The sequence below is a fragment of the Hyaena hyaena genome, unplaced genomic scaffold (assembly GCF_003009895.1).
Source record: "Hyaena hyaena isolate Hyena2069 unplaced genomic scaffold, ASM300989v1 scaffold_961, whole genome shotgun sequence".
Lineage (NCBI taxonomy): Eukaryota > Metazoa > Chordata > Mammalia > Carnivora > Hyaenidae > Hyaena > Hyaena hyaena.
The window spans coordinates 84,243-110,209 of NW_024081586.1; the positions used below are offsets into that span (position 1 = coordinate 84,243).

The 25,967-nt window shown below is 39.7% G+C and overlaps 1 long non-coding RNA gene across 1 annotated transcript in view; it reads right to left on the reverse strand.

Moving 5' to 3' along the window:
- The window catches only part of LOC120223120, a 59,357-nt gene that overhangs the window by 24,962 nt on the left and 8,428 nt on the right, over positions 1-25,967 (reverse strand). Inside the window, exon 2 of the long non-coding RNA XR_005526206.1 lies at positions 3,363-3,468. This is a non-coding gene — a long non-coding RNA (uncharacterized LOC120223120). The remainder of the gene's footprint in view (positions 1-3,362; positions 3,469-25,967) is intronic.

The following is a 25,967-nucleotide window of genomic DNA, read 5'->3' on the forward strand; positions in this document are numbered from 1 at the left end:
GGAGTCAACGAAAAGAAAGAGATCTGCATGCTAAGCCAGTACCAGGCTAGAATAATAATGATACAAGCACTTTCTATTATTACTTTTAGAGCTCTTACTGTGGGCCAAAGTGATGACAGTAGACCTTTTAATGTACTTAATTAATTAATTAATTTTTAATTTAGAGAAAGAGAGAGAAAACACATGTAAGCATGAGCAGGGGTTGGGGAATGAGGGGAAGGGACAGAGAGAGGGAGACAGTGCAGAGCCAAATCTCAGGACCCTGGGATCACAACCTGGCCAAAATCAAGAGACAGATGCTTAATAACTGAGTCACCCAGGTACCCCACTAGTAGACTTTTCTGAACGAATTGTTTTTTTTTATATTATCATCACAGTAACACAGGGAGGTAAGTAGTTATTATCCCAGTGTTACAGATGAGGCATGCAGATATATGGTAGCTAAGGAACTTGCTAAACATCAGCTAATTAGAAGGTAAATCAGAGTTTGGTTACAATCTTTCTAATTTTGTAATTCATACTTTTAATCACTGGATCATCCTAGAAGTTAGAAATATCTTCACTAACATCTGAAGAATATATTGCCTTACATTTGTCATTTTTATCTTAAAAGATATTTTTCTTTAGTGATGCAAGTTTTTTAGGTTTATTTACTTATTTTGAGAGAGAGAGAAAGAGAAAGAGAACACGAGGGGGGGAGGATTAGAGAGAGGGGGAGAGAGAGAGAATCCCAAGCAGGCTCCAGACTGTCAGCACAGAGCCCCATACAGGCCTGAACTCAAGAACCATGAGATCATGACCTGAGCCAAAATCAAGAGTCAGACACTTAACTGACTGAGTCACTCAAGTGCCCCTCCTGATGCAAATTTAAAGGCCTGATGTATTAAGTTGGATTTTATAATATCTTAAGATTTTATTTTTTCTTCAGGAACGGAGTCCTCTGTCTCTCTTTCTCTCTTTCTCTCTCTCTCTGTCTCTCTCTCTCTGTCTCTTTCTCTCTCTCTCTCTCTCTCTCTCTCTCACACACACACACACACACACACACATTCAAGCAATGGGAGAAACAGAAATCCCTATATGTAAATTCATTCTACCAAAGGATTTTCAAGCCTAGTCACTTACTGAGGCTGTATAGCCATTTGGACCCCAAAACCCTCCCTCTCCCCTCACTCTGCATGTCCTGATTTTCCTCCAAATACCAGGGCTCCCTTCCTGCTTCATGACTCTGTTTGGAACTTCACTGCTATGTTTTTGGACCTCCTACACTTCCAAGAATGGTGGACTAGAGCCCCTTTCCTTGATAATTTCATTTGTCATGGCCCCTAGTTGGAGCAGTGCTGTCCCTTACATGCAACCTGGTCTTTTCTTCTATTAACCACAGCTTCTTTAGATTTCTCTTTTACCTATTACCTTAAAAGCCCTTTCCAAATTCACCCTCAGAGAACTGTCAGCAATCAACTCCCTTCCCGCTTCCATAATGCATTTTATTTTGTCTACCTCTCACAGTCCTCAAGTGTACATTCTGTGTAACAGAGGGATCTATACTGCTCTGCCTGGGTCTGCTCCTTTTTTATTTCTGGTCCTTGAGTAGTATAGTAACACCAGGTGAAGCAGGCCAGAGTCCTTTTCTGTCATGGTAAAGCTCCATGGTTACCGGTAGGCTTGTTTATCGTCAGTTTTCTACTTTTCCTCTGATAACAGACTCTCTCAACTGGAACTGCTGGACTCACTAACATCCCACAGATGGATACTCAGAGCTGTCCTTGGAGCCTCCGGGCATGGACTGCTACAGCGCTTCCTCACCTATGCCCAGCTCCCGCCCCTGGCCTCTCTGTCACTTTCAGATTTTAAAACCAAAGTCAGGTGCAGAGCTTACCTTCAGATGAGCAACCTGTGGCTCGTACTCAGAGACCACTGGCACTGAGGAACATTTCTTTGTCCTCATGTGTCTTATTTTTGTTCTGTTACACTGCTGTGTTTAGATTCTCCTCTTCTCCGCCCCTCAAGGGGCAGCTGCACATACATGCACAGGTGCTCACACACCTTCTCCCCCAGAAAGGTCAAAGTGTGGGAAGACACCCTCCCCAGGGTTCCCCCTCTCCATAACTAACATTTTTGAAATGTAAAAGACTGAGGAGTTATCTTTGATATTCATTTGAGTGTCTTTACATCATGGCTCCTTTTTGCTTCTATATCTTTTATTCATGTGCACTCTAAATACCCCATTCTATTATATAATCACAGAGGACAGGGACGGCATCTGCGATTCCAGGTGAGGCTTCCTTCCCCCACTTCTCAGCCTGCGGTTCTCATGCTGAGCTCTCCTGACTTCCTTCGTCTGGTCTGGGCGACTTTAAAAGTGGGTGGAATGGCGAGCCCGGCCTCCAGGCAATGCAGACAATTGAACAGAATGGGAATGTCCACAGGACAAGCATCCCCTTTGGAAAGAGGAATGATTTGGGCTAGGGCTCCTCTCTGATTTCAGTGACTTAACACTGCCACCTACCTCGGAAATGCCCTTCTTCCAGTAATTATATAATAATCTGCTTATAGAATCATATCAGAGCCCCAGATGGTAGGGAAATCTAGGTTCTGATCCTGCCTCTATCACTTCCCAGCCCTACACCCTTAAGCAGGTTATTTAACATCTCAGAGCTTCAGTTTCCTCATCTCTAAAATCAGAATAATAAAGATGCTACTTCAGAGCTAAATAAGATAATGTAAATTCATGGCCCATATCAGGTGTTCCAAAACTGTCAGGGACTTTTATAACTCATCATTATCTTCGAGTTTATGGGTCTTTTTGCCACTCTCCAGTGCCATAAGGATAGTGAAGAAGTATTTCAAAAAGTTACTTTATGATTATATACCAAACAATCTAGAAATTCACAAAGAAACTCATGAGTAGAATATGGTCAAGTTGACATATCGAGCAACCTTTCTGGCAATTCAGCAATAAAAGTGCTCTGAAGTTGGGGAGGGGTGCAGTATGAAGAGAAAAAATTTCCCTTTGAAATAACGATTTCATCTTTTGTTCTGGCCTGTCTCAGGGTAAAGAAAAGCCAATTCAGAAAGTCCCTGGAGCTAAGCAAATTCTCTCCCATCAGCTCGTGGGCTGTGTCAGCAAAGCCAGGTCTGCCTGCAGGAAATGGGAGCCCAGAAGTCTCCCCAAGGCCCTGTCCTCTCTAGTGTCACAGCTCTGCTGCACTTCTGAAGGCCGCTGTGGAGGACACCGGGTCCAGTGCCTTCCTCACCCGCCCCCTTTGGCACAGAAACCCAGCTGGGCTTTTTGTTCCTGTGGGGCAGCCTCCCCCCTTCCCTTGTTCTCTCCCTCCCTTCTCCCTCCTGGATATTAAACTTACTGTGGTTTCATCTACTTTATCATCTCATTTGCTTTCTGATCTGATCCTGGGCTGCCATGTGGCTGATCAAAGGCAGATGTGAGCTCTCATCTTCACAAAGAAGCCCCTGTATTCAAACAAACATGTTAATTTGTCTCTCCTTGCTAGCAGTTACCTTTCCTTGCTTCCCTCCTACCATTTCTCAATATATTCATTCAATCCCTGTGCACCCGCCCCCTGTATGCTCTCTTTCTCCTCCCTTTTTATGACCTTTTATTCTCATTTGTCTCTAAAAATCTGCCCCTTCTCCAGCTCACATTCTATTGTAGTTTAAAATAATAAAATTTCTTTTACCCCCTTTTCAGCCTCCTTATACTTGAACGAAATCAGTTTCTTAAAACTTCAGACATGTTCCTGTTTTCAGCAGCCTAATTTGTTTTTAATGGAGGCATATGTTACACAATCCTAGCTCTCTTTTCTTCTTGTCTGCCTTCCCGGCTCCTTCTATCTTTCCTGACTCCCCACTCACACTCACCTAATCTACCCCTCCTGCCATGATGTGTCCTTCTCCCTTGTCCTTCCTTCCCTCTTTCCTGTCTTTTATTGTCCCTTCCCTCCGAGAAAGAGTCACACTTTGGCCGGCTCTCCAAACTCTACCATGCCACTGCTTCTCTTGCTCCAGATTTTCTGCAGAGCTGCTACTTTCAAGGTTTTGAAATTTAGTAAATCCTTGATAGTTTGCCATAATTTGGAGAGAAGGGCAATGAGAAATAATAAGCCCTTAACAGAATATTTTACAAAAATCTCCCAGTTGAAGGATATTAAGTGGATACAATATGATTGTTAACAAAGAATTCTGAAAGCTGTTCACAGAACTACCAATAACAATTTACTGAGTTCCCAGGGCTGTGGTATTTCAGAGGTTTGCCCCTGCCCTCAAGAAGTTTAAAATACAGTACAGAAGATACAGCAGGCTTGTATATGACCATAATGAAGGCAGAATATGTGAGAAGCTGATTCATTTGACAAATACTAATCCCTACACTGAGGTCAGAGCTGTGGAAAGCTCAAAAATGAATCCACATGATCTTCGCCCTCAGGGCCCTTAGAGTCTATGAAGGATCAATTTATAGTTAAATGATGACTACGCAAAGCAAAAAAACAACAAAACCCTTATGGTTTAGGGCAATAAGCAGTTCCTAGGAGAAAGTGATTAATGTAAGTAGGAAGGTAGGGGCTGTGTCACAGCAAAGATGACATTGGATCTGGGTCTGGGAAAACTACTGGCCTTTGAAAGTAAGCAAAGGCAGCGTCACATGGAAAATGGGGTTTGTCTTCATGTCAACTTTGGTTCACTGTGAAAGATTGTGGGAACCCTCTGTTGAGGAGTCTGAGTCTGGGTCTAGGCCTGCTGAGGTACTGCACTCTGACTGATTGGCAGTCTTTCCTTTGACTCAAACAGGGGAAGTAGAGTCATATGTGCCTGCACATGACTTCCCATGCTATGGAGATAGTAATGCACAAGCAAAGTTCAGAGGCAGAAAGTGGCTGGGACATGGTGGGGGAAAAGGAGTGGCCCAGTGTGGCTTTTGGAGAGATGGTGAAGGGAGACAGTGGAAGTGACACTAGGAAGGCAAATACCATATTGTAGAGGACACTGAATGCCATGTGTGAAGATTGAACCTATAAAATTTTTGAGCAGAAGAAGACAGAACCAGATTCATGTCAAGTTTATCAAAAAGGAGGAATATTAGAGACCAATTAGGAGGCTATTAAAATAACTTAGCAAGTGATAATAAGAATTCATCTAAGGGATGCCTGGGTGGCTCAAATGGTTAAACATCCAACTCTTGATTTCGGTTCAGGTCATGATCTCACAGTTCATGAGTTCAAGCCCTGCATCAGGCTCTGTGCTGAGAGTTCAGAACCTGCTTGGGATCTCTCTTTATGCCCCTCCCCCAATACATGTACTTGCATGTGCACATGCACTCTCTCAAAATAAATAAATGAACACTTGGAAAAAGAACTCATCTAATAAGTATGATGGTAGTGGATTGAGGGATTTGATTCAAATGATATACCTATGACACAATCTCTTGAGGTACAAGAGAAGGAAAAATCAGAAATGAAACAAATTGGCAAGAATGAAGATGATGCCAGTAACTATGAGAGGGAAGACAGGAGGAGAAGTTTTTAGGACAAAAGCTAATAAATTCGGGTCTTTTCATATCAAGTTTCAGATATTGGTGGATATAGAAGTAATTGGGAGAAGAAAGCAGAGAGGATGAGAGTCAGACCACTTGAACACATTTTGGGGGCAAAATTATTTAAGACCAGAAGCTGAAAATCCATACCTGCATTCAGCAAATATTTATTGAGCACTTACTATTGCCAGTGAGATGAAGTATGGCCCTAGAAAGTAGGATGTTATTGATAAAATATCAATGGCTGAAAAAGCAAGAAGTATAGAGCTTGAAGAAAGCAGGAAAAGTTGGCACATATCCACCATGGATAAACAGATTCCACCAGAAATAAAACCATCGCAATGTGTTCCAGAGGCTATAAAAGAGAAAACTAAATAGGAGAGAATAAAGAAGAAAAAGACCCTACAAGGCACAAATGTTTTATAGAATCCAGCAATTCATTAACAAATAGGTAAGAATCAGTTGTGCTTAGCAAATGTATTATTTAAATGCAAATGATGCTGCTTATGGTCTTCACTCTTAAGTAGGCTAAAGGGGAGGCATCTAATGATGGAGAAGGCAAGCGACCAGGGGGACTTGGTTTTGTAATTACTCTGACACTTACTAGTAATATTCCTTGGGCAAGTTACTTAATAACTGAGTCTCAGTTTCCTTCTCTACAAAACAAGGAAATTATATTTACTTCACTGTGTTATCACAAGGATTAAAATTAATGTGCAAAAAATGCCTGGAACAATAAATGGCAGCTATTATCATACATTTTTTTTAAATGTTTTTTATTTATTTCTAGGAGAGAGAGAGAGAGAGAGACAGCGTGAACAGGGGAGGGTCAGAGAGAGAGGGAGTCACAGACTGAAACAGGCCCCAGGCTCTGAGCTGGCAGTCAGCACAGAGCCCGACGCGGGGCTCGAACCCACGNAGTCAGCACAGAGCCCGACGCGGGGCTCGAACCCACGAACCGTGAGATCATGACCTAAGCGAAAGTCGGACGCTTAACCGACTAAGCCACCCAGGCGCCCCTATTATCATACATTTTTAAAATTTGTTAGTCTAACACTTCTTTCCCTGCTTCAAGTCAAGTTCTGTCACCAAGTTTCTAGATGAGTAAACTATTTGCGCATCCTAACGAATAGTCTCTAGTAACAAAGCTCTGTTGATCTGATTATAGTATGTCCTCTACAGTGCTAGTCCCTGACCCAGCCACCTGGCAATAATTCTAAAAACACATCCTTATGCAGTTTTCATTAGAGGAGAAGATGGGACAGTTGGGCTGATGGCAGAGCAGAACTGATCTTTGTTTTCACATGAAATAACAATTGCTCATCAAATCTCACCCTGTTCCACCTCAGATATTCAAATCAACCTCCCATAGAAATATTTCTAAATCCTTATACTATCTATAATTCCCACCCCCCACCTTCACCCACCAAATTCACTCCACGCCCCTTCCCCATATTCTCAATACCACTTCACAGCATCCTAGCATTCACGATGCCCTTTCTTTCTCATGGTCACATTGAAAGGGTCCTGTCTCTTGAATCAGGTCCTCTGTCCCACTCCCATTTGGCTGCCATGTTCAAGACTCTCATTACCTCAAACCAATTTCTAGACTACCATCTGTTCTCTATTCTAGTCTGCCCTTCACACTACAAAAGAGATCTAATTATGTCATTGTAGCACTTGCTAACTTCCATTAGCTCTGTACGTTGCCCACAGGATAAAATCTATACATTTGAGTTGAGCTTGATGACCCTTTATATTCCCAACTTAGCAATCCAGTCCATCCTTTGCTCCAGTTTCCCAAACATATATCATTTACTAGTTCAAGTCATTGTATGCATCGTTCCCTTCATATGTAACACCTTCCACAACTTATTTGACACACAAACTCCTACTCATTTAAAACCCAGCTTAAATATAACTATCAGTAATAGAGATTGAGGACAATTTCATAATATTAAAGTTCCATCTTTAACTAAGCCGTCTGTAACCTGGAGAGGTTCTTAGGAGAACCACCAAGCAAGTTAAGGCTAAGCAAAGAAACAGTTTATAACTTGGCTTTGGCCTAAAGCCCGAAAGGAAAGCTCTGAGTTGGCAACCCTAAACAAGACTGCTTTGAACTCAATTATTTTACTTGGACAGCATAACTGACTCTTTCGGTGGGACTTCACTTGTTTCTAGCTGCCTTTCTAAGAGCCTGAGAGAAATGAAAGGGTGGGAGTTCTCTTTTCTTAGGCTGTAATGGCATAAACTCTGACTTACCCTCCCTCACAGCTTGATGGGAAAATAGATATAGGGCTATTTACCCCACCAGAGGTTCATGTTTTATACTTGACATACTAAGACTTCATCCTCTAGAAAACCTGATCCAACAAATATCCTTGAACATGAAAAATCTGTAGCAGTCCTCCCTGTCCTTAGAATGAAGTGATATGCCAAGAAGGTGCCAACAGCAACTTCCCTTGAGATTTCTTCCCTCTCTCCACTCCCCATTGCCCTGTATGAACGAATTACTCTTTCTTTCATCTGTGTTCCTTTAGTAATCTGTTCATCCCTCTCTGAATGCACATACATCTTCTATAATTAGTTTTTAATATATATCTTTCCCACTCAACTATCATTTTTAAGAAGGCAAGAATTGCATTTATCTTGTAGCCCTGTATGTCCAGTGCCTAACATAGGGAAACCACTAGCTCATATGGTGCCTTATTTGAGTCCCCCTACTCCTACTGTCTGGACACTTGGTGCAGGCCACAACTTGGACAACTGTATCCAGAACCCTAGATCAGCACATAAGAGGAACTCTTTAAATATTTTTGAGCAAGTGAATAGAGCATAAAGGAATTGCTTTGGAGTATGAGGAATACAGTGACAATGTAAAGGTTGAGAAACTACGAGGCATAAAAATTAATAGAATTTGTGATTATGATCTTTAAAAAAAATCCATAAATTTTAGAAATTTCTTAAATATGTGAAAGCAAGAAGAGGTCTTAAATCTCAAAGAATTTTATAGCTGGGAGTATAGCAGCTATATGTTCCAGATCTTCTAGGATAATCCATAGTTCAAATCTCCCATCTCATTGTCCCCAATAAGTAAGTGTACTTATCAGAGTCTATGTCCTAATATGCGGCTCAGAAAAAACAGTCACTAACTAGAAGGTATATTGGATTTATTTTTACTCTACCTTTTGATTTTACAAAGGAGGAAACTGAGATCCACAGAGGCTAATCAGGACAATTAAAGTCACAGAGGAAATTAATTATAAAACCAGGACTTAACAACTAGTCTCCTGACTTCCAATCAACTATTTTTTATTGTTTTATGCTATTACTTAACTAGCTCCCTGAAAACCTTTTCTCTGCAGCTGACAGATATCTCACCCTTACCGTCGAGTCCTTTCTTGGGATAGGATACACTGCCCTACCACAACAATACAGTTCTTTCACCTCCAAATTATACGGAGTCTCTGACGTCATATATGGTTGAGTACCTGAGACAAACTAAGCCTATATTTTTGGGCTGAGTGTTTTTAGGGCAAGATAAGGGAGGATATAGTAAATGCTTTCATGAAAGCTGATGGTATAGAAGGGACATAATCACTAGGTGATGTTTCTTGATCACTATGTTCTGAACTCTATACCTCAAAAACCTTAAGTTTCCTGATGTCAACATCATCCAAGGTGACTTTCCATGATAAATGAGGAGTGTGAGAACATCTGGTAGGGAATGGACCAATAATGAAGAATTAGAGGGAATACCCAGAAGCCAATCTGAAAGTGCCATTCATAATTCCCATATTCATAGGGAAGTGCATATGGAATTATTAAGAAAAAAGACAGAAAGAGTAGGTAAGTTGAGAATAATTAATATGAATGTGTTGTGGATACTGTGGTACAGAAAAAATAATGAAGTGCTTAAAATCAAGGTGAACACACCAATCTTACTGACTGAAGGACTCATCCAGGTTAAAAACTTGAAAATGTAGGCAAGGGAGTTTTTAAAAAGGAAGGAGTACAGACTGAAGGGAATGTAAAGCTATTTCAAATGCTGTAATGGAAGAACAGTGGTCAAGCCTTCAATTTAAGTTGATATGTGACTTTGAGCAAGTTATTTAGTTTCTTTGGGCCTTATTTCCCCTACTTATAAACACAAGAATTGGGCTCCATGAGCTCTAATCACCCTTTCTAGCTCTAACTCTTCATGATCCCAATTGAACCACGACTATCCTTCATTTACCTGCAGAGAATGTTGTTTGTAATAAAGTGACTAACAATGTGGAGAGTTGTGTTTACCAAATCAATAGAAAATTGCAATTTCTAATGTGGCTTCTAGTCTAGATATTGCCAAACTTTTCCTGTACAGGGCCAAATAGTAAATATTTTAGGCACTGTGGATCATATCGTCTCTACTACATAACTATTCAATTCTGCCATGGTAGCATGAAAGCAGCCATAGGCAATATGTAAGTAAATGGATGTAGCTATGTTCTAATAAAACTTTATTTATGAAAACAGGCAGCAGGCTGGATTTGGTCCACAGCCTTAGTGTGACAACTGAAGTATGGGAAATAGATTATATGTCATTTGATATAATCATTTTTATTATTAATCTCCATATATGTATATATTATACATGGTAAGAATGCACTAAGCTATGCACACTTGATAATCCACATAGACTGCCACATTGTACAACTTTAGAGGCCACCTTTCATGGTGACTTTACAGGATGTTCTAGAATTCTAAACAGTACAATGTGAGTGGGAGAGATGTACATTCTCTAGGGCCCTATTGGTGGTACTGATACCTCAGTAGCACTAACAGCGTGAAAGAAAAAAATTGGCGTGAAGGAAGGAAAGGCAGAATCTAAAAAAGGAGTTACACTAGAATAGAATTCCTATCCCTTATTCCCTTCAGGAGCTCTAAGTCTGACTTCTCTATCCGAGTTCTTCCCCACTCTCCAAACAAAAGGTTCTCATCTCAGCCAAGAAAAAGTATATCAGTCATTTAAACTTGAAGTGAATTTCACAATGAGTTACCTTTCTCAAAAATGTTTTTATTTAAAGATTTCTTAACTACTAGAGGTAGTCCAAGGAACTATAAAGAGATAGTCTTAAAAGTATATCACCCTAGCTGCTTACTATTTGCTCCCACTTTATACTGTTTATCTGTTGTTTAGATCCCTTCTTATAGAAAGAACATTTAGTTACTTTGAGGTCTTATCCTCATAGCAAATCCCAGATTCCAGTAGAAGTTACTAATGAGAGTAAACTTCTATCCATAACCATAGTTGATCAACTCAAGAATGACCCAAGACTGGGGCGCCTGGGTGGCCTAGTCGGTTAAGCGTCCAACTTTCGCTTAGGTCATGATCTCGCGGTTCGTGGGTTCGAGCCCTGCGTCGGGCTCTGTGCTGACTGCCAGCTCGGAGCCTGGAGCCTGTTTCAGTCTGTGACTCCCTCTCTCTCTGACCCTCCCCTGCTCACGCTGTCTCTCTCTCTCTCTCTCCTAGAAATAAATAAAACATAAAAAAAAAAAAAAAAGAATGACCCAAGACTGGCCAATTTGAGTTCTTCCCTGGGATCTTTCAAACCAGAACTCAGGGAACAAGAGTAGGTGCTTTCTCTGGTGAGGCAAATGTAAAAATGAGAGCTCTGTCACCAGCCATGTGCCCTACCATGTGCATGAAGTGGGCCTGAGAGAATAAAGCCAACATACACTGAGAATTTGAGAAAAGAAATAAGGGTTGGGGGACATTCTGATCAAACATGTAGTTGTGCTTCAGGCCCCCCCTGCTGCACCACTATCTCTCTCAGACTGGGGGGATGCCCTCGATATCTTTCTATTAAAGTCTCCTACTTGTAACCGAAATGGATGTGAAAAGTACAATCCTACAACTGTGTTTATTTTTTCTTTTCCCCTCAGATCTGGACTCTTATTTGATATCTCTAAGCTTCCTTATCCTGCCTTTTCTTGGTATTATCCCAAATCCCGCTGACTGAGGAAAAATTAAATTCTCTGCCACTGTGTATCAGGCATCAACCCTATGCCACAAATTATGTCTAGATGCTAAACAGGAATCTTGTAGTATGGGAACTTCTATAGTTTGACAGAAAATTCTTTTTTTTTAATGTTTTATTTATTTTTGAGAGAGAGATAGAGACAGCATGAGCAGGGGAGGGTCATACAGAGAGGGAGACACAGAATCAGAAATAGGCTCCAGGCTCTGAGCTAGCTGTCAGCACAGAGCCCGACGTGGGGCTCAAACCTACGAACTGCGAGATCATGCCCTGAGCTGAAGTCGGCCACCCAACCAACTGAGCCACTCAGGTGCCCCCAGAAAATTCTTGATCTACAGACTTTGGGTATTACTACAAAGATTTCAACTTGCACCCATTTCGCAATGGCCCTCAGATATGAAAGCCAAACACAATAGCAACTAAGTACATGACAGGTCACCCACTTCACCAAAGAGCAGGGAAGAAGCATTAATACTTCAAAAGCTTCAATAATCAAATTCTATATTAGCCAACTGTAGAAACACCAAGGTCCCAGAAAGGTCAATCCCACCATTTTGTTAGGTTCTCATTGCTTAATTGGTTAATTGTCATTTTAATAAGCAATATATCTACATGGCACAGCCTTGAAAGGTTACCAAAGTACTTATAGTGAAGAGTAAATCTCCCCTTACCCCTGCCTCATCCCCCACCACACCAGTTGTCCTCCCTCATGGCAACAGCTCTTATCAGTTTCTTGAATATGTTTCCAGAGATATTTGGTATATTTATACATATATATGCACATATACAATTTTATACAAATGCTAGTATTACAACACATACTATTTTGCTCATTGCTTTTTTCCACATAACCAGTATGTCTGTTCCCACCAGTTAGAATGAATGTATGTTATCTGAAGAACCGAATCTTCTGATCATATGCTTGGGAGCAATACATATATAGTCACAGCTGAACAGAAATAAACCCTTTCTGAGGTCTCTATTAGACACACTCCACGTTTCCCTTAGCACTCTAATAAGATAAATTGAGGAATATAAAAATTGTAAGAGTTTTTTAAAGCAAACCTTGATTTGAATTGGGTAGTATCATACCATTAGTGGTTAGGAGCACTCTACCTTCAGAAGCTAGAGGAAAGACTTTTATAGAAAAAGGTGTGAAAGTAAAAAAAAAAAAAAAGAAAGAAAGAATTTGATTGGCTACAGTGGAAGTGGTTGCCTTATCTGAGAATGCCCAGTTTGCTGTTTCTGACTGGTTATCCTTAGTTTCAACTTCTTAAACATTCAGAAATGTCAGGCTTACTATTCTGGTTTGCTTACCAGGCTACCAAGACATTAAAGCCATCTCAGTCTCATGGTCTCTTTGCTTAATTAATTTAATAAGCACCAACAGCAATTCACCTAAAGGAGGAAGCTCAAATGGGCAAAAATACAATATTGAAATTTAGAGATAAGGTAAATGTCTAGCTACCCACCAGATCCCAAGTACGAACCTTGACTCTCAAGAGTTTGAAGTTTGAAGCAAAATATTTCTTTATACATGTGAGCTGTGAATTTCAGTACCTTAGGAAACAGAATAAGCTATGGATACTGTGTTCTAAACCATTTTACAAAATTAACAAAGACCAATTCAATGATGGGCTATTGAAAAAATATTAGAGAGTTTTCTTCTTAACTTTTGTGGTTGACATCCTGAGGGAATAATCTCCTTGGTTATAACCAAACTGAGGGCTAGATGGAACATTATTTTATTCTTATATGATCATTCATTTGTAGGTTCTTTTTTAAAGGGATATAACTTTCTGCAGCTCAAGAGACTTATGAGACAGTCTGAACGACCAATTTTAAGTGATTTTTATCCCCTCTTTGGAAAAGACAGTTTGAAATCTTTCTCTTCTATTGGCCAAATCACTCTATAAAGGAGGACAGCTGTGACATTTATCATCATTTAAATAGATTGGAGTTTCAAAGCATGCACTGTCCTACATCTAAGTCCATCATAAATTTTGCATAAGTTTCTTTGTCTGCTCTGAGAAGACAGTCTGACCCTTGGCAGTGCTGTCCCTGGCCTTTCCTTTTACATTCCTCCCTTACTTCTGCCTTCTCTCTCCTCATTTTAATAGTCATGTCTTTACTCTAATTGGCCTTACATAAACCATAATAATTGAAGAGTTACCTTATAGCCATGGCCAAGAAAGTGTTAAAGGCTGCCTTACCTATGCTGGCTCTATGAAACTTCTTACCCAGGAGAAAATTATGCTCTTTGACATTCCTTCCCTCTTTGCATCTCGTCTTCTGTCCATGCAACACAATGACCTCATATTGCATCAGACTGACCAGGGTCCCTCACTGTATGGCTTCAGGTAAGCTTGCATTCCCTCCCATGGAAATATCTTAGATCTAGACAAACCTCTCCCTCACTTCTCTACCCTCCCTGTATTTGTTATATGACAAAGTCAACTGAAGTCTCCCTCAGCATGGCTCTATTAGCATTTTGGATACAGGAAATGCTGAAGTCATGGTGTGTAGATTACTCCTCTGAAGACAATGCCGTGAGATTCACAGCTTCTTTTTTCTCCAGCAGTGTTCCACTGTATAATCAGCTCAGGCGCATAAATTGTGTTTACTGCATTGAGTTAGAATCTCTGTGTTAACTATACTGAGATTATGTGTCTCAGGTAGATAGTCTTGTGTTTCTAATTCATCTTGGCATTCATTTAAACACGAACCAGGCTCTATATTCCGCATCATTTTCTTCGAGGCAGAAAGCTCCTATTCAAGGACACCACACTTCCTAAAGCCTTTGTGCTCAAAGTCAAGCTGTTTCCTTTAGCTCCCTTTTGAATTGAGGAAAGCAATGATCCATCCTCTCTGAGCTCCCAGATCTATGCTTTCTGCTCAAGATCAAAAGTATTTACAGGTTCCTAAATTCCTTTACTCAGCCGGTGCTTCTCAGAATCTACTGAAATAAATTTTGAATTGATATATTCTTGTGTCCTGCATAGCACTACTAAGCTCAACCTCCAATCTCTGAGTTTCCCTTAACCTCCATGATGATACCTTTCCTATTGGTCTTTTTCCTAAATGTCCCCTCCATGAGCCTAGCTAACAAGGTCCTCCCATCTTAATTTACCTCTCAGAGTTTCACTTTTCTCCAAGTAGCCCTAGGGTCTCTCAGACTCCCACTGTTCCTTCTCAATAACCCAGCCAGCACCAGTAGCTCACCTGGATACCATTTAGCTCAGAACTGTGCAAGCATTAGCACATTAAGGCCCAATTACATCGACACCAACTCCCCCCAGTAGTGCCTTTCCCCAGCAGCATTTACCATTTAAAATTCCACATTTACATTGTGTCTCAGCTGCTCCAAAGTCCAGAGGAAGGCAAACAACTTTGGGAAAGTTTTGATATTTGTTTACCTTCCTGAGTTATCCCCCCGAAGAAGTGTGCATCCCCAAAGAAGTGCATTTTAAATATCTGATGGACTAGTTCATGATAAAATATTAACAACTGGAAACAGGCTGGTCAGAACTTTATATCTTACAGACATGGCTTTTAGTCTTGGTTTAGCTACTCTCTAGTTGTTTAAACTTGGGCAAGTTAGGGAACTTCCCCAACTTTAGATTTGACACATGAAATGAACATACATACTTCTCATAACTCAGTAGAAATAGCAACACATCAACATTTTCTGTAGTAAATATTCAACAAATATTATGTCCCATCTCTCCTCTCCAAGGTATTTGTGTTATTTTATGGAGGATACAGTGTCTTTCTCAACAGGATGATTCTACAAAGGCTCAGAAGGATTCTGATGGAGGACAAATTTTGGACCAAGTCCTTGACAATGTTTCTGACATTATGTGTATATTTTATTACCCTCTAGCTAATAAACGAGGGTAGCTCTGCTATTAAGAACGTCAGTGGCTACTCTAGCCTATCACTCCATTCATTTTCTTTAATTGTGGAACAGTTTTTGCAGTTTTCTTTCCTAAAGTCTCTGTTTCTGATTATAGGATATTTGAAATAAATAATTCAAAATTTAGAATTTGGGTCTTGCTATGCAACTGAGGACATTAAATTATTTAACAATCAAGCTGCATCCCTCAATGTAGAGAAGGATCCTACTACACTGATTTCTTTAATACTCCTGCAGCAATTATTTTATTTCTCTATATAGAACCTACTCGACCTTATCTGGCAATAAATTCTGTGCTCTTGACCACAGGAGTGGGCATGTGAACCAATGTGAGTCAATAATATCATCAACTGTGTGGCCGCTGAGCTTGGCTTAGGAGAGACGTGTGACCCAGGCAGAGACCTGCTCCATGATATTTCTGGCTTGAAAGGGCAGAAATCATATCTTTCCTCTGTGATGACAGAGCTTCTGGGAGGGGAGTTCAAGGATAAAAGTGGCCATGTTCCTTGCCATATGGAGAAAAACTTGCCTATATTTAGAAAAGATGAGGTCAACATGTTAGAGAAACTGAGCAGAGATAGAAGAATCTTGACAGCATCACAGGCCACAGATCTAGTTGTTCTTGAGGCTGATGCCACCTTTTCTGTGATGTGTCCCATGAGCAATAAATAATTCTCCTTTACCTTGAATGAGGATCATGTAATTTACAGGTAAAAAAGTTCTCAGTAATGAGATTTTCATGAACTTCTCCCAGGTCTTTGAGAAGAAACAGAACCCCCATCAAAGTAAACAGACTGGCTAAGCTATGAGAATCCACTCATGACCCTGAGCAAGAGATGAGCTTACCCTTTCCCTTATCTCCTTTGTGATCCTCTCTCATTTCTTCTACTGACTTACTTCATCAGTTTACTCCATCTGCCATCTCTTCCCTTCCTTTAGGTATTTTCGTCTCTATCCTCAAACAATCTTAGTTTCATCTAGTCTAAAGATACCTTTTTTTGACCTTGTTGCTGTCTCAGCATCTAGTCCAAGTCATCTAGTCTGGATACGCTATGCTGCAAAAAGAAACAAGATCAACATCTCAGCAAACAACAAAGGCCTATTTATTGTTCATAATAAGTGCACTACAAAGCAGGGTGACTCTCTAGAACAAATATCTTCCATGTTGACAACTCAACGTCTCAAATAAAGAAAATTCCAGCATACTGTAATAGTAGAGTACACAGCAATTGTAGTATATGCAGCTTCTGTGGCCAGCACCAGAGGGACACCAAAGGATGAAGAACTGTATACCAGCTCCTTGAATGCTTCTGCCTCAGAACTGATACACATCCCTTTTGCAGACATTTTACTTGCTGAAACAACTTCTATGGTCATGGCTAACTTCAAGGACTCTGGTTAGGGGAGAGATAATTGGATATGGATGAGTATTTGATGTTTCTATCCAATCTTTCTCCTTTGTTTTACCACTAGAATTCTCAAGAAATTAGACCAAAATCAATGTTCATTTTTTTCACAAACACTCAATCCTTAACTCCTTGCAAATTTGCTTCTGTGCTGATCACCTGAATTAGCCAGTTTGGGTGAAGTGATGATCTCCCACTAGACCTCCAAATCCCAGTAACTTACAATAATAAATATTTTGTTCTTTCTCATGTCATGTACAGACTGTATGTGAGTTGCAGATCTGTGACCTAGGCTAAAGGAATAGCTCTCATGCTTCTGCTTAGACGTGACATTCTTCACAAGTGCTCACATGCCATTAGCCATAGCACATCACATGGCCAAACCCAAAGTTAATGAGGCTGGGATACACTCCCAGAGGAGGCACAAAAAGTCACATGTCAGTGGATGAGGATCTGCATACAAGGAAGCAGACGTGAATTGTGAGCAGTAATTAATATAATTTGTCACAGCACTATAGCACTATCCCAGCATTATTTGTTTGCTCTCACCTTTTCTTAATAGGGTCCCTCCTTTCCTGTGGTTTTAATTCTAACATCTGTAAAAACAGCATATAGCTTACATCTCTCATATTATTTGTTTCTGTAAATATTCAATTAAAAATTTTTAGGGGCACCTGGGTGGCTCAGTCAACTAAGCATCCGACTTCAGCTCAGGTCATGATCTCACAGTTTGTGGCTTGTGGATTCCAGTCCCCCATCGGGTTCTGCACTGACAATGCAGAGACTGCTTGTGATTTTCTTTCTCCCCCTCCCCTACTCACTTTCTCTCAAAAATAAATAAACATTTTTTTAAAAGTTTAAAATTGCTAATCCTCTGCTTGAAATCTGCACGGTCTACATTGCAATTCCCATCACCACCTCACTAGACATACCTTAAACATATTCACTCAGATAAGCACTCTTCGGTACATTCCTATTTCTGACTGAAGTAGCATTATTTTCCTGATCCATCCCGTGCTATATAACCTCAGTGGATTCTTAAATCTTACTTATTTTTTTACTCCCCTATATCTTGTGAGTTCTCAAGTGTTACCCAATAACCTTTACTAATATTTGTCCTTTCCCGTTACCTAAATGTAGTCGGATCCAGATACTTCTCACCCAGACTATTTCTATACCTTTATTGATGTCACATCTCATAACCAGAAATTTCATTCTTAAGTGTAATGCCCTTAAGAATTCTTACATTCACAGAGAGATTTAAAAATTTTTCACTTCAGCATTGACTAGAACAACAAAACCTGGAAACCATGCACATGCCCACTGACATAAGAACTGATCAGTTCTGGTATAGCCATAGAGTAGAATAGTCTACAACGGTGAAATAAATAAACTACAGCCACATTTGTTAACATGGGTGATTTTCACAACAAAATATGTGCTAAAATAGCAACATCACGAGAATATATTCAGCATGGTATCCTTTTGATAAATATTTCAAATTATGTAAATAATAATATCATTGTTTAATAAAATGTAGTAATTTTGTAGTAAAAATGTAGTAAAAGTATGTTTTCAAAACATGGAATTAATAATTATTACCAAGGTTACATCCACAACGGATGAGAATAGGGTGAGAAGGGGAGTCTACCTAGAGAGAAGTACATGGAGGGGTTCAACTGTGTTTATGTTTTACTTCTTAAGGTGGACTGTGGATACAAAAGGTTGGTGGGGTTTTTGTTTTTTTTTTTTACTCTTGATGACATTAATCTGTCAGAAATAGTGATACACTATAAAACTTTTAAATGTCTAACTACTTTCTCTATTCTAGACTCTCCCCATGACAAAGTATTCTGCACACTGGTAAAACTAACCTTCCTAAAATACTATTTTGTTTCATTTCTATATGTAAGTCTCCAACTATTCTCTAAGGTCCATACAATAAATGCCATGCTTTTTGTATGTCACTCAAAGCTCCCAAGAACCTGCAACCCTCGCTGTCCCCATCTTCCTTATTCCTTTACCTGAACTATTTGTTTCCTTCTTGCCTGTTCACTTAAATGTTACTTTCCTCTCAATATCTAGTCCACCCATCCCTTCTCCTTCAAATCTACCTCAGAGTGTTGAATATATGGCCCTCTCTGGTATCTGGGCTATTCCTCTATACATATTCTTTGGCCCTCTTCCTCCCATATCCTCTGGCAATATGTTCTGTCAACTTTCCCATTTTCTTTTAACTCATTATGTTTTCTGCATTCCTTTGCCTCCCATAAAACCTCCTTTACCAAATCTCTCCCAGTCAACTCTGAGAGTTCAGCATCTACCACTTTGCATTCTCAGTGTATTTTTTAGGTACTGTCAAGAATTGTGAAGTGTCAAAGATTTTATCCTACTTGCAAGCTAGCCATCTAGTGTCCCATAGTTTCATGGATATTGGTAGAAAACACGAGATGCCTAGTCAAAGTACTTTATTACTCAAAGTAAAAGCAGCAGCCAGAATATCTACTTTTCTTGTTCTGGTTCCCTGAGCCCCAACTGGATGATGCAGGAGGTCATGTGACACCAGAACACACACTGGGTTACATTACAGGAAAGGAACTCTGTGCTTGGGGAACTTGAATCTCTTATAATAGTTAGTACACACACACAAACCCTTCCCTCTGGAGGAAGACACGATCTATATCTTCCAAGACTGCTTGCTCTACAAACCTCCTCAAAAAGACATAGCTGACAAAAAGGCAATCAGTGTCTACTCAGAAGATAGAAACATGAGACATCCATGGAGAACTACTTTCCAGAAGCAACTAGTCCTATTTCCCTAACTACACTATAAAATCTCTGAGAGCAGAATTTGGCAAATATTTTCTAAAAAGGTCAGTTAATGTTTTCGGCTTATAGATCATATAGTTTCTGCCATTGTGGCTCAGAAAAAAAGCCAGAGAAATATGTAAAAGAATGAATGTGAATATATTCCTACAAAACATTATTTATAAAACAGGTGGCTGGCCTCTACTTGAGAATGATGGAACACAACTTATTTATTTACATGCCACCTGCTATTCTAGATGCTCGTGATGCTTCAGTAAATAAAACAGATTAAATACCCCCCCACCCCCTCCACTGTATACTCTACTGGAAGAAGACATCACAAAACAAAATAAGTAAAAGGTAGTTTGCCAGATGACAATACGTGCTATGGGCAAAAATAAGGCAGGAAACGGGAGAACTGAGGGAGGTGAATTTTTACTTATGGGTTAGGGAAGACATCTATTGCTAGGCAGACAATATTGCTATATAAACAATTCTCAACAATACAGAAGGTGACCTAGAGGAAAGACCTGAAGGAAGTGTTAATACCTAGAGAAGAGCATTCCAGGAAAAAGAAACACATGCAGGGTGAATAGCACTCCCAGAGTGTTTGAGAAGCTGGAAGCAGGCAAGGGAGGTGAAGCAGAGTGAATGAGGGGGAGAACAGTGAGAGATAAGCTTGCCAGTTAGCTAAAGGACTGAATGGAGGCATACTCTGTACTGACTTGAAGTTTTAGAGATAAATCTGCTCCTGTGAGGGAAGTCTGGAATGGATATAGGATGATGATTCAGGGCGCCTTTAAGATAAGGCAGTGATGACTGCTGAGATGAGAGTGATGGCAGCTAAATTTGGGATAAACTTTGAAAACAAAGCCAATAGGACCTGCTGGCGGCTTGGAGGTGGTCTGTGAAACAATGGAGTCAAAGACTGTAGCAAAGTTTTTGGCCAGAGCTACAGGAAGAAGGGAGTTGTTGCCACTGACTGAAATGGGAACCGGAAGAAAGAGGGAGTTTAGGGGCAGATCCGGAGTTGGAGTTGGCTTGAGAATGTTAAGTAGATGCTTAGCAATGTGTTAAGGATAATAAGCCACCTACTTAACAAAGTTGCCTAAAGCCAGCCCTGCGGCCCAGCGGTGTAGCAGGAAAGTGCAGTTGTTTAATAGCCAGCACCCTCCCCTTCCCTGCCCTCCCCTCCACAGAGTCCAGTCTCGCGTGGCCTCGGCAGATGGGTCAGCCGGAACATTAATTCAGATCGCTTCTCTGGCCAAATAGACACAGAATGATGACAAGGGTTCTTTGTCCAGACTTCATCTGATGAAGGACAAATCCAGTAAATGAAGAAGAGGCTGTCTGCCTATCAAAATGCATATTCATTAAACTCTTTACAACTGTCAGCCCGGAAGGGGGAATGACAGATTTTTAACAAGATAATTTGAGGAACATTCCCTAAACATATTGAACTAAATTGTCCCTCATGTATCTGAGCTCATGCCAGCAGTCGCTGTCCACATCTTGAATTCTCCCCCAGGCCACTTCAAGGGGTCAACTGAGGAGTCCCCTTCCACCGCTTAACAATCAGTGCACAAAGCTTACTTTGAAAAGAACTTAGAAGGGTTGTGCTAAAAGGGCTGAAAGGGAAAGAATCCCAACACTACAGCTGTGCCCATTCCAGCCCAGTCTCTCACTTCCAGGCTATATCCCCCTAGGCAAAAATGAGATTAGACGGCAACTTTGCTTGGCTCCTGCTACTTTTAGACAAGCATTTCTAAAGTCAAAGCAAAGCCCCACTTAGTATGTACAAATAAAAGAATTCACATACCTAATTTTACCTCTCATGTAATCTGATTCATTTTTATGCATCTCTTCAATGTTTCTCACACAAGGGAAGCAGCAATAATTTTGAGAAGAATGTTTTGGTGTGCACAATCCTGTCCTTTTTCAGGCCTTAATATTGGAGGAGGTCAGGCTGGCTAGTCACCAAAGTGAGGCTGAATTTCGGGCAAAAGATTGGATGCCTCTTTGAAATATTTGAGGAGAGAGGGTATGTTCACCTGGAGGGGAAAATAAAAGCTCCTTGACGTAGAAAGAAGACATTGCCCAGGATTTGACAGAAGCGTAATGGGTCTCAACCCAGGGGAGAACTAAGTTGACAGTTTTCGCATTGAAGACAGAAATGGAATGGACAGGAGAGAAAAGAAAGTTCAGTGAGTACTGAAGGAACAAAGTATACTTGTTCTTGAGAAGAGAAGCCATCAGAGCTGTGCCTTAAAATGTTTGCATAGAATGTTGGGTAATTGGCCCCAAGACGTGATAGGCACACCTTGGAAACATTAAAATGCAAATCAGGGAAGTGTATATATCCTTTGGGATATATTTTGTAGCAAGTAACAATTCCTGAATACAACTGATAATAAGGATCCGTTATCTGAAATGATAGGAAATCCAGGATTAGACTTCAAAAGTTGGTGCAGCAGCTTAACAAGGTCAACAAAAAGCCTCAGTTTAATGCTGGTTTTCTGCTCTATATAACTGTTCATGCATTGGCAGTTTCTCGCATTATCACAAATTAGATAAACAACTCTTGTGTCCTATTCTCACAAAAAAGTATCTCAAAAATAAAGAAACGGGTTGGAACACAAAGGACATGGATCTTTTAGTAGTAGGGGTCAGGTGAGGATAATACCAATTTCCCAGAAGACTTCCTCTTATATCTCAATGAACAAACCTGACTTATCTATCAGAGGAAACAGTTCTATTTGCCTTAAACTAATCAAAATCTCATCCCCTGGGGTCGAGAACATTGGTGCAAGAATAAAATTGAAGTTTTATTTATAAGGAAAGCAAGGTACCTGTTGGGTAGAAAACCAAGAAGGTCTGCCAGATTTAGATCCTTACATTTCTCATATTCTATCTTAAAACACACTTCTAGGAACTAAAGACTTCTGCAGAAGGTGTTATACCCAGACTGCAGTATCCTCACTGGCCAGAGACCACCGGGGAGACTGAGTCATGCATGCAAAGGCAAAGAACTTTATTACGGGCTCGAGCTCAGGCTCACAGACTTTACCAGCGCAGTGGATCCATGCTGTGAGCCTCAAACAAAGGCAGAGTAGGGTTTTTATGGGGGTTTGTGACGGAGGAGTTACAGAAGTTGTTGACATAGGAACAGTGATCCAGTCATAGTTATACAACATTACTGACAGCGGGTTTAACCATACACATTGTCTAGAGTATTTGTTACTTTTGGCGAGACCCAATTACAACATTTAGAGTACTTTTAAATTCAACCAATTACAGAGCAAGCCTAGGGTCTTGTTCGGCGCCTAACAGGTTAACTTTAACATTAGGTAGCTAAGATTAATCTATAGTTGCTGGCCTTTCTTGATTGGGCGTTGCCAAGGTAGTGTGATGGAGTGAAGTGGTGGGCAGTTTCTTCGGCCTTTGGCAATGTGTAGCTGCCTGATAGTTTCAGGGAAACTGAAACTTAGGCCTTCTAGTTTAGAGGGGAAACTTAAAGCCTATTATGGAGTCAGTCTGGTTTAGACTTGTGTCCTTACAAAGGATGTTTGAGAAACTGAGATTCAGACGTCTAAGAAAAAAAATACAGAGTAAAATAAAAACTTCTGTTTCTGGTAAAATGGTCTAAAGTTATTGAGAGGCAACATCTCAAGAGAAATAATAATTTAAAAAATCTGGACAAAATATTAAAACTATCTCTTTAAAACTATCAAGAGCTACCAAAACAATGAAAAATTACAAACCCACAATTAAGAAGCAAATGGAAATGGACAAAGACAAACTGGGCGTTTAGGATCACTGTATCTGCTAATTCTGAAAGAAGTAGCTGTAAAGCTCAGAAGGGGCTCAAGGGGCACAGCCCTTGGGAGTTCAGAACCTTCTATGAGAAGCTCAGTAAACCACAAGGCTCTGGGTTGGTAACATGATGTTAGGCACTAGGAATAAGGGGGAAACCAGAAATAGATCTGGCCTTACCAGGCCTTCAGCTTCAAATTATCTCATTTCTAGAAACTTCAGTAAGGAGATCTGAAATAGCTGGTATAAGCTATAACATACAAGTTGGGAGGGACAGCAAAAGTATTAAAAGGTTTTTAGGCTTCTTGCATTTGCAGGAAAAGGTAAAAGTCCTAACTTACATTAGACATTGATAAATCAAAACAATGTGTTGTAATCTGTAGGATGCCACTAAAGAAGCTGTTACCAAAAAAGTATGTATCACCTTATTAACTAACAGATTAATAATAAAAAATCATGCATAAAAGGGGGGCATATGATCATCTCAAAAGATGTAGCAAAAAGTATTTGGTAACTTTTAGTATCCATTTATGATGAAAAACCAACCCAGTTAGAAATAGAAACTTTCTAAGACAACTTTATGGAGGTTCAATGAATATACAATATACTGCACATATTGAAAGTATTTGATGTGATGAGTTTTGACATGTACATATTACCACAGTTAAGAGAAGCATATCCATCACCTTCCCAAGTCTCCTGATGCCCTTTTGCAATTGCCTTTTCCCTACTCTCTCTCATCACCATTCTAGGCCCAGTAAAACACTGGACTGATTTTAGTTATTATAGTTTTGCTTGCATCTTTTTTAGAATTTTATGCAAATTGAGTTATACAGTCTATGCCCTTTTTTGTTTGGCTCCTTTCTTTCAAACTATTATTTTGAGAATCATCTATGTTGTTTTATGGGTCAATAGTCCATTCCTTTTTATTGCTGAATAGTATTCTATCATATGGGTATACTACAATCCATTTATACATTGAACTATTGATGGATATTTACACTGTTTCCAGTTTGGGGCTTTTACAAATAAAGCTGTCATGAACATTTGTGCACAAGTCTTTCTATGAATATACACTTTCATTTCTCTTGAGTACCTATGAGTAGAATGGCTAGGTCATACAGTTGGTAATGTTTAATTAATTAATTAATTGAGAGAGTGAGCAAGCAGAAGAAGGGCAGACAGAGAGGGAGAGAGTGAAGCACAAGTAGGCTCCATGCCACAAGCCCAGAGTCCTTATGCAGGCTCAGAACCCATGAACCCTGAGATCATGACCCAAGCTGAAACCACAAGTCAGATGCTTAACTGACTGAGCCACCCAAGTGCCTGGTAATGTTTAACTTTTTAAGAAATTACCAACCTGCTTTGTAAAGTAGTTCCACTGTTTTATATTCCCACCAGCAATGTGTAAGAATTCCACTACCTCCACATCTCTGCCAACACCTTGTTATTTTCAGGGTTTTTTAAAATATTACCCTTTCTGGTAAGTATGCAGTGGTTTTAATTTCCCTAATCACTAAGGATGTTGAAGCTGGTCAGGATGGCCAACTGGTCTAAGGCGCCAGACTCAAGCTTCCACTTCCCTCACTAAGGATGTTGAGAATCTCTTTATGTGCTTATTTGACATCCATTCATCTTTGGTAAAATATCTTTAAATCTTTGTACATTATTAAATTTGATTTTAAATATTGCATTTTGAGAGCTTATATATAAACTAGATACAATTCCTTTATCAGATGCGTGATATGCAAATATTTTATATCAGTTTGTCTTTTAATTCTCTTAATGAATTTTAAAAACAAAACTTTTTCATTTTGATGAAATTTATCATTTTTTTTCCTTTTAGGGATTATGAATTTAGTGTCATAACTTAGAAATCTTTGCCTAACCCAAGATCACAAAGATGTTCTCATGTTTTGTCCTAGACCTTTCATGTCTCAGGTTTTACACTTATGTCTGTGATCCATTCTTAATTAACTGTTGAATATACTGTAAGATATGAAGTAAAATTACATTTTTGCATGTGAACATCCAATTGCTCCAGCATCAACAAGTGAAAATACTACCTTTATGTAATATTGCCTTTATGTAAACTTTTGTCAAAAATAAGTTGTCCAATACCATATTAAAGACACCTCGCTGGGTGCACTGGGATATAAGAAATTCTAAACAGTGAAATCCCAAACAGTCAAATCCCAGTGAATTGACTATTACCTAACTCCTCCATAATTTGACTACAATACACTACATGGTCCCAAAGAATGTTACAGTGTCATTAGGGAGGTAGATGGATGATTGGCATTCAGATATTTTGAAGATGTCTCTTAGTTTTCTCTACTTTTCCTCTACTGACAACTTTTAATGAAAAGAAAATATTTGGGTAGCATATCCAGGAAGTCTTTCAGTTTAGTGCCTTAGATTAGAACATTTAAGACCATAATAAGAAAGATCATTAATGA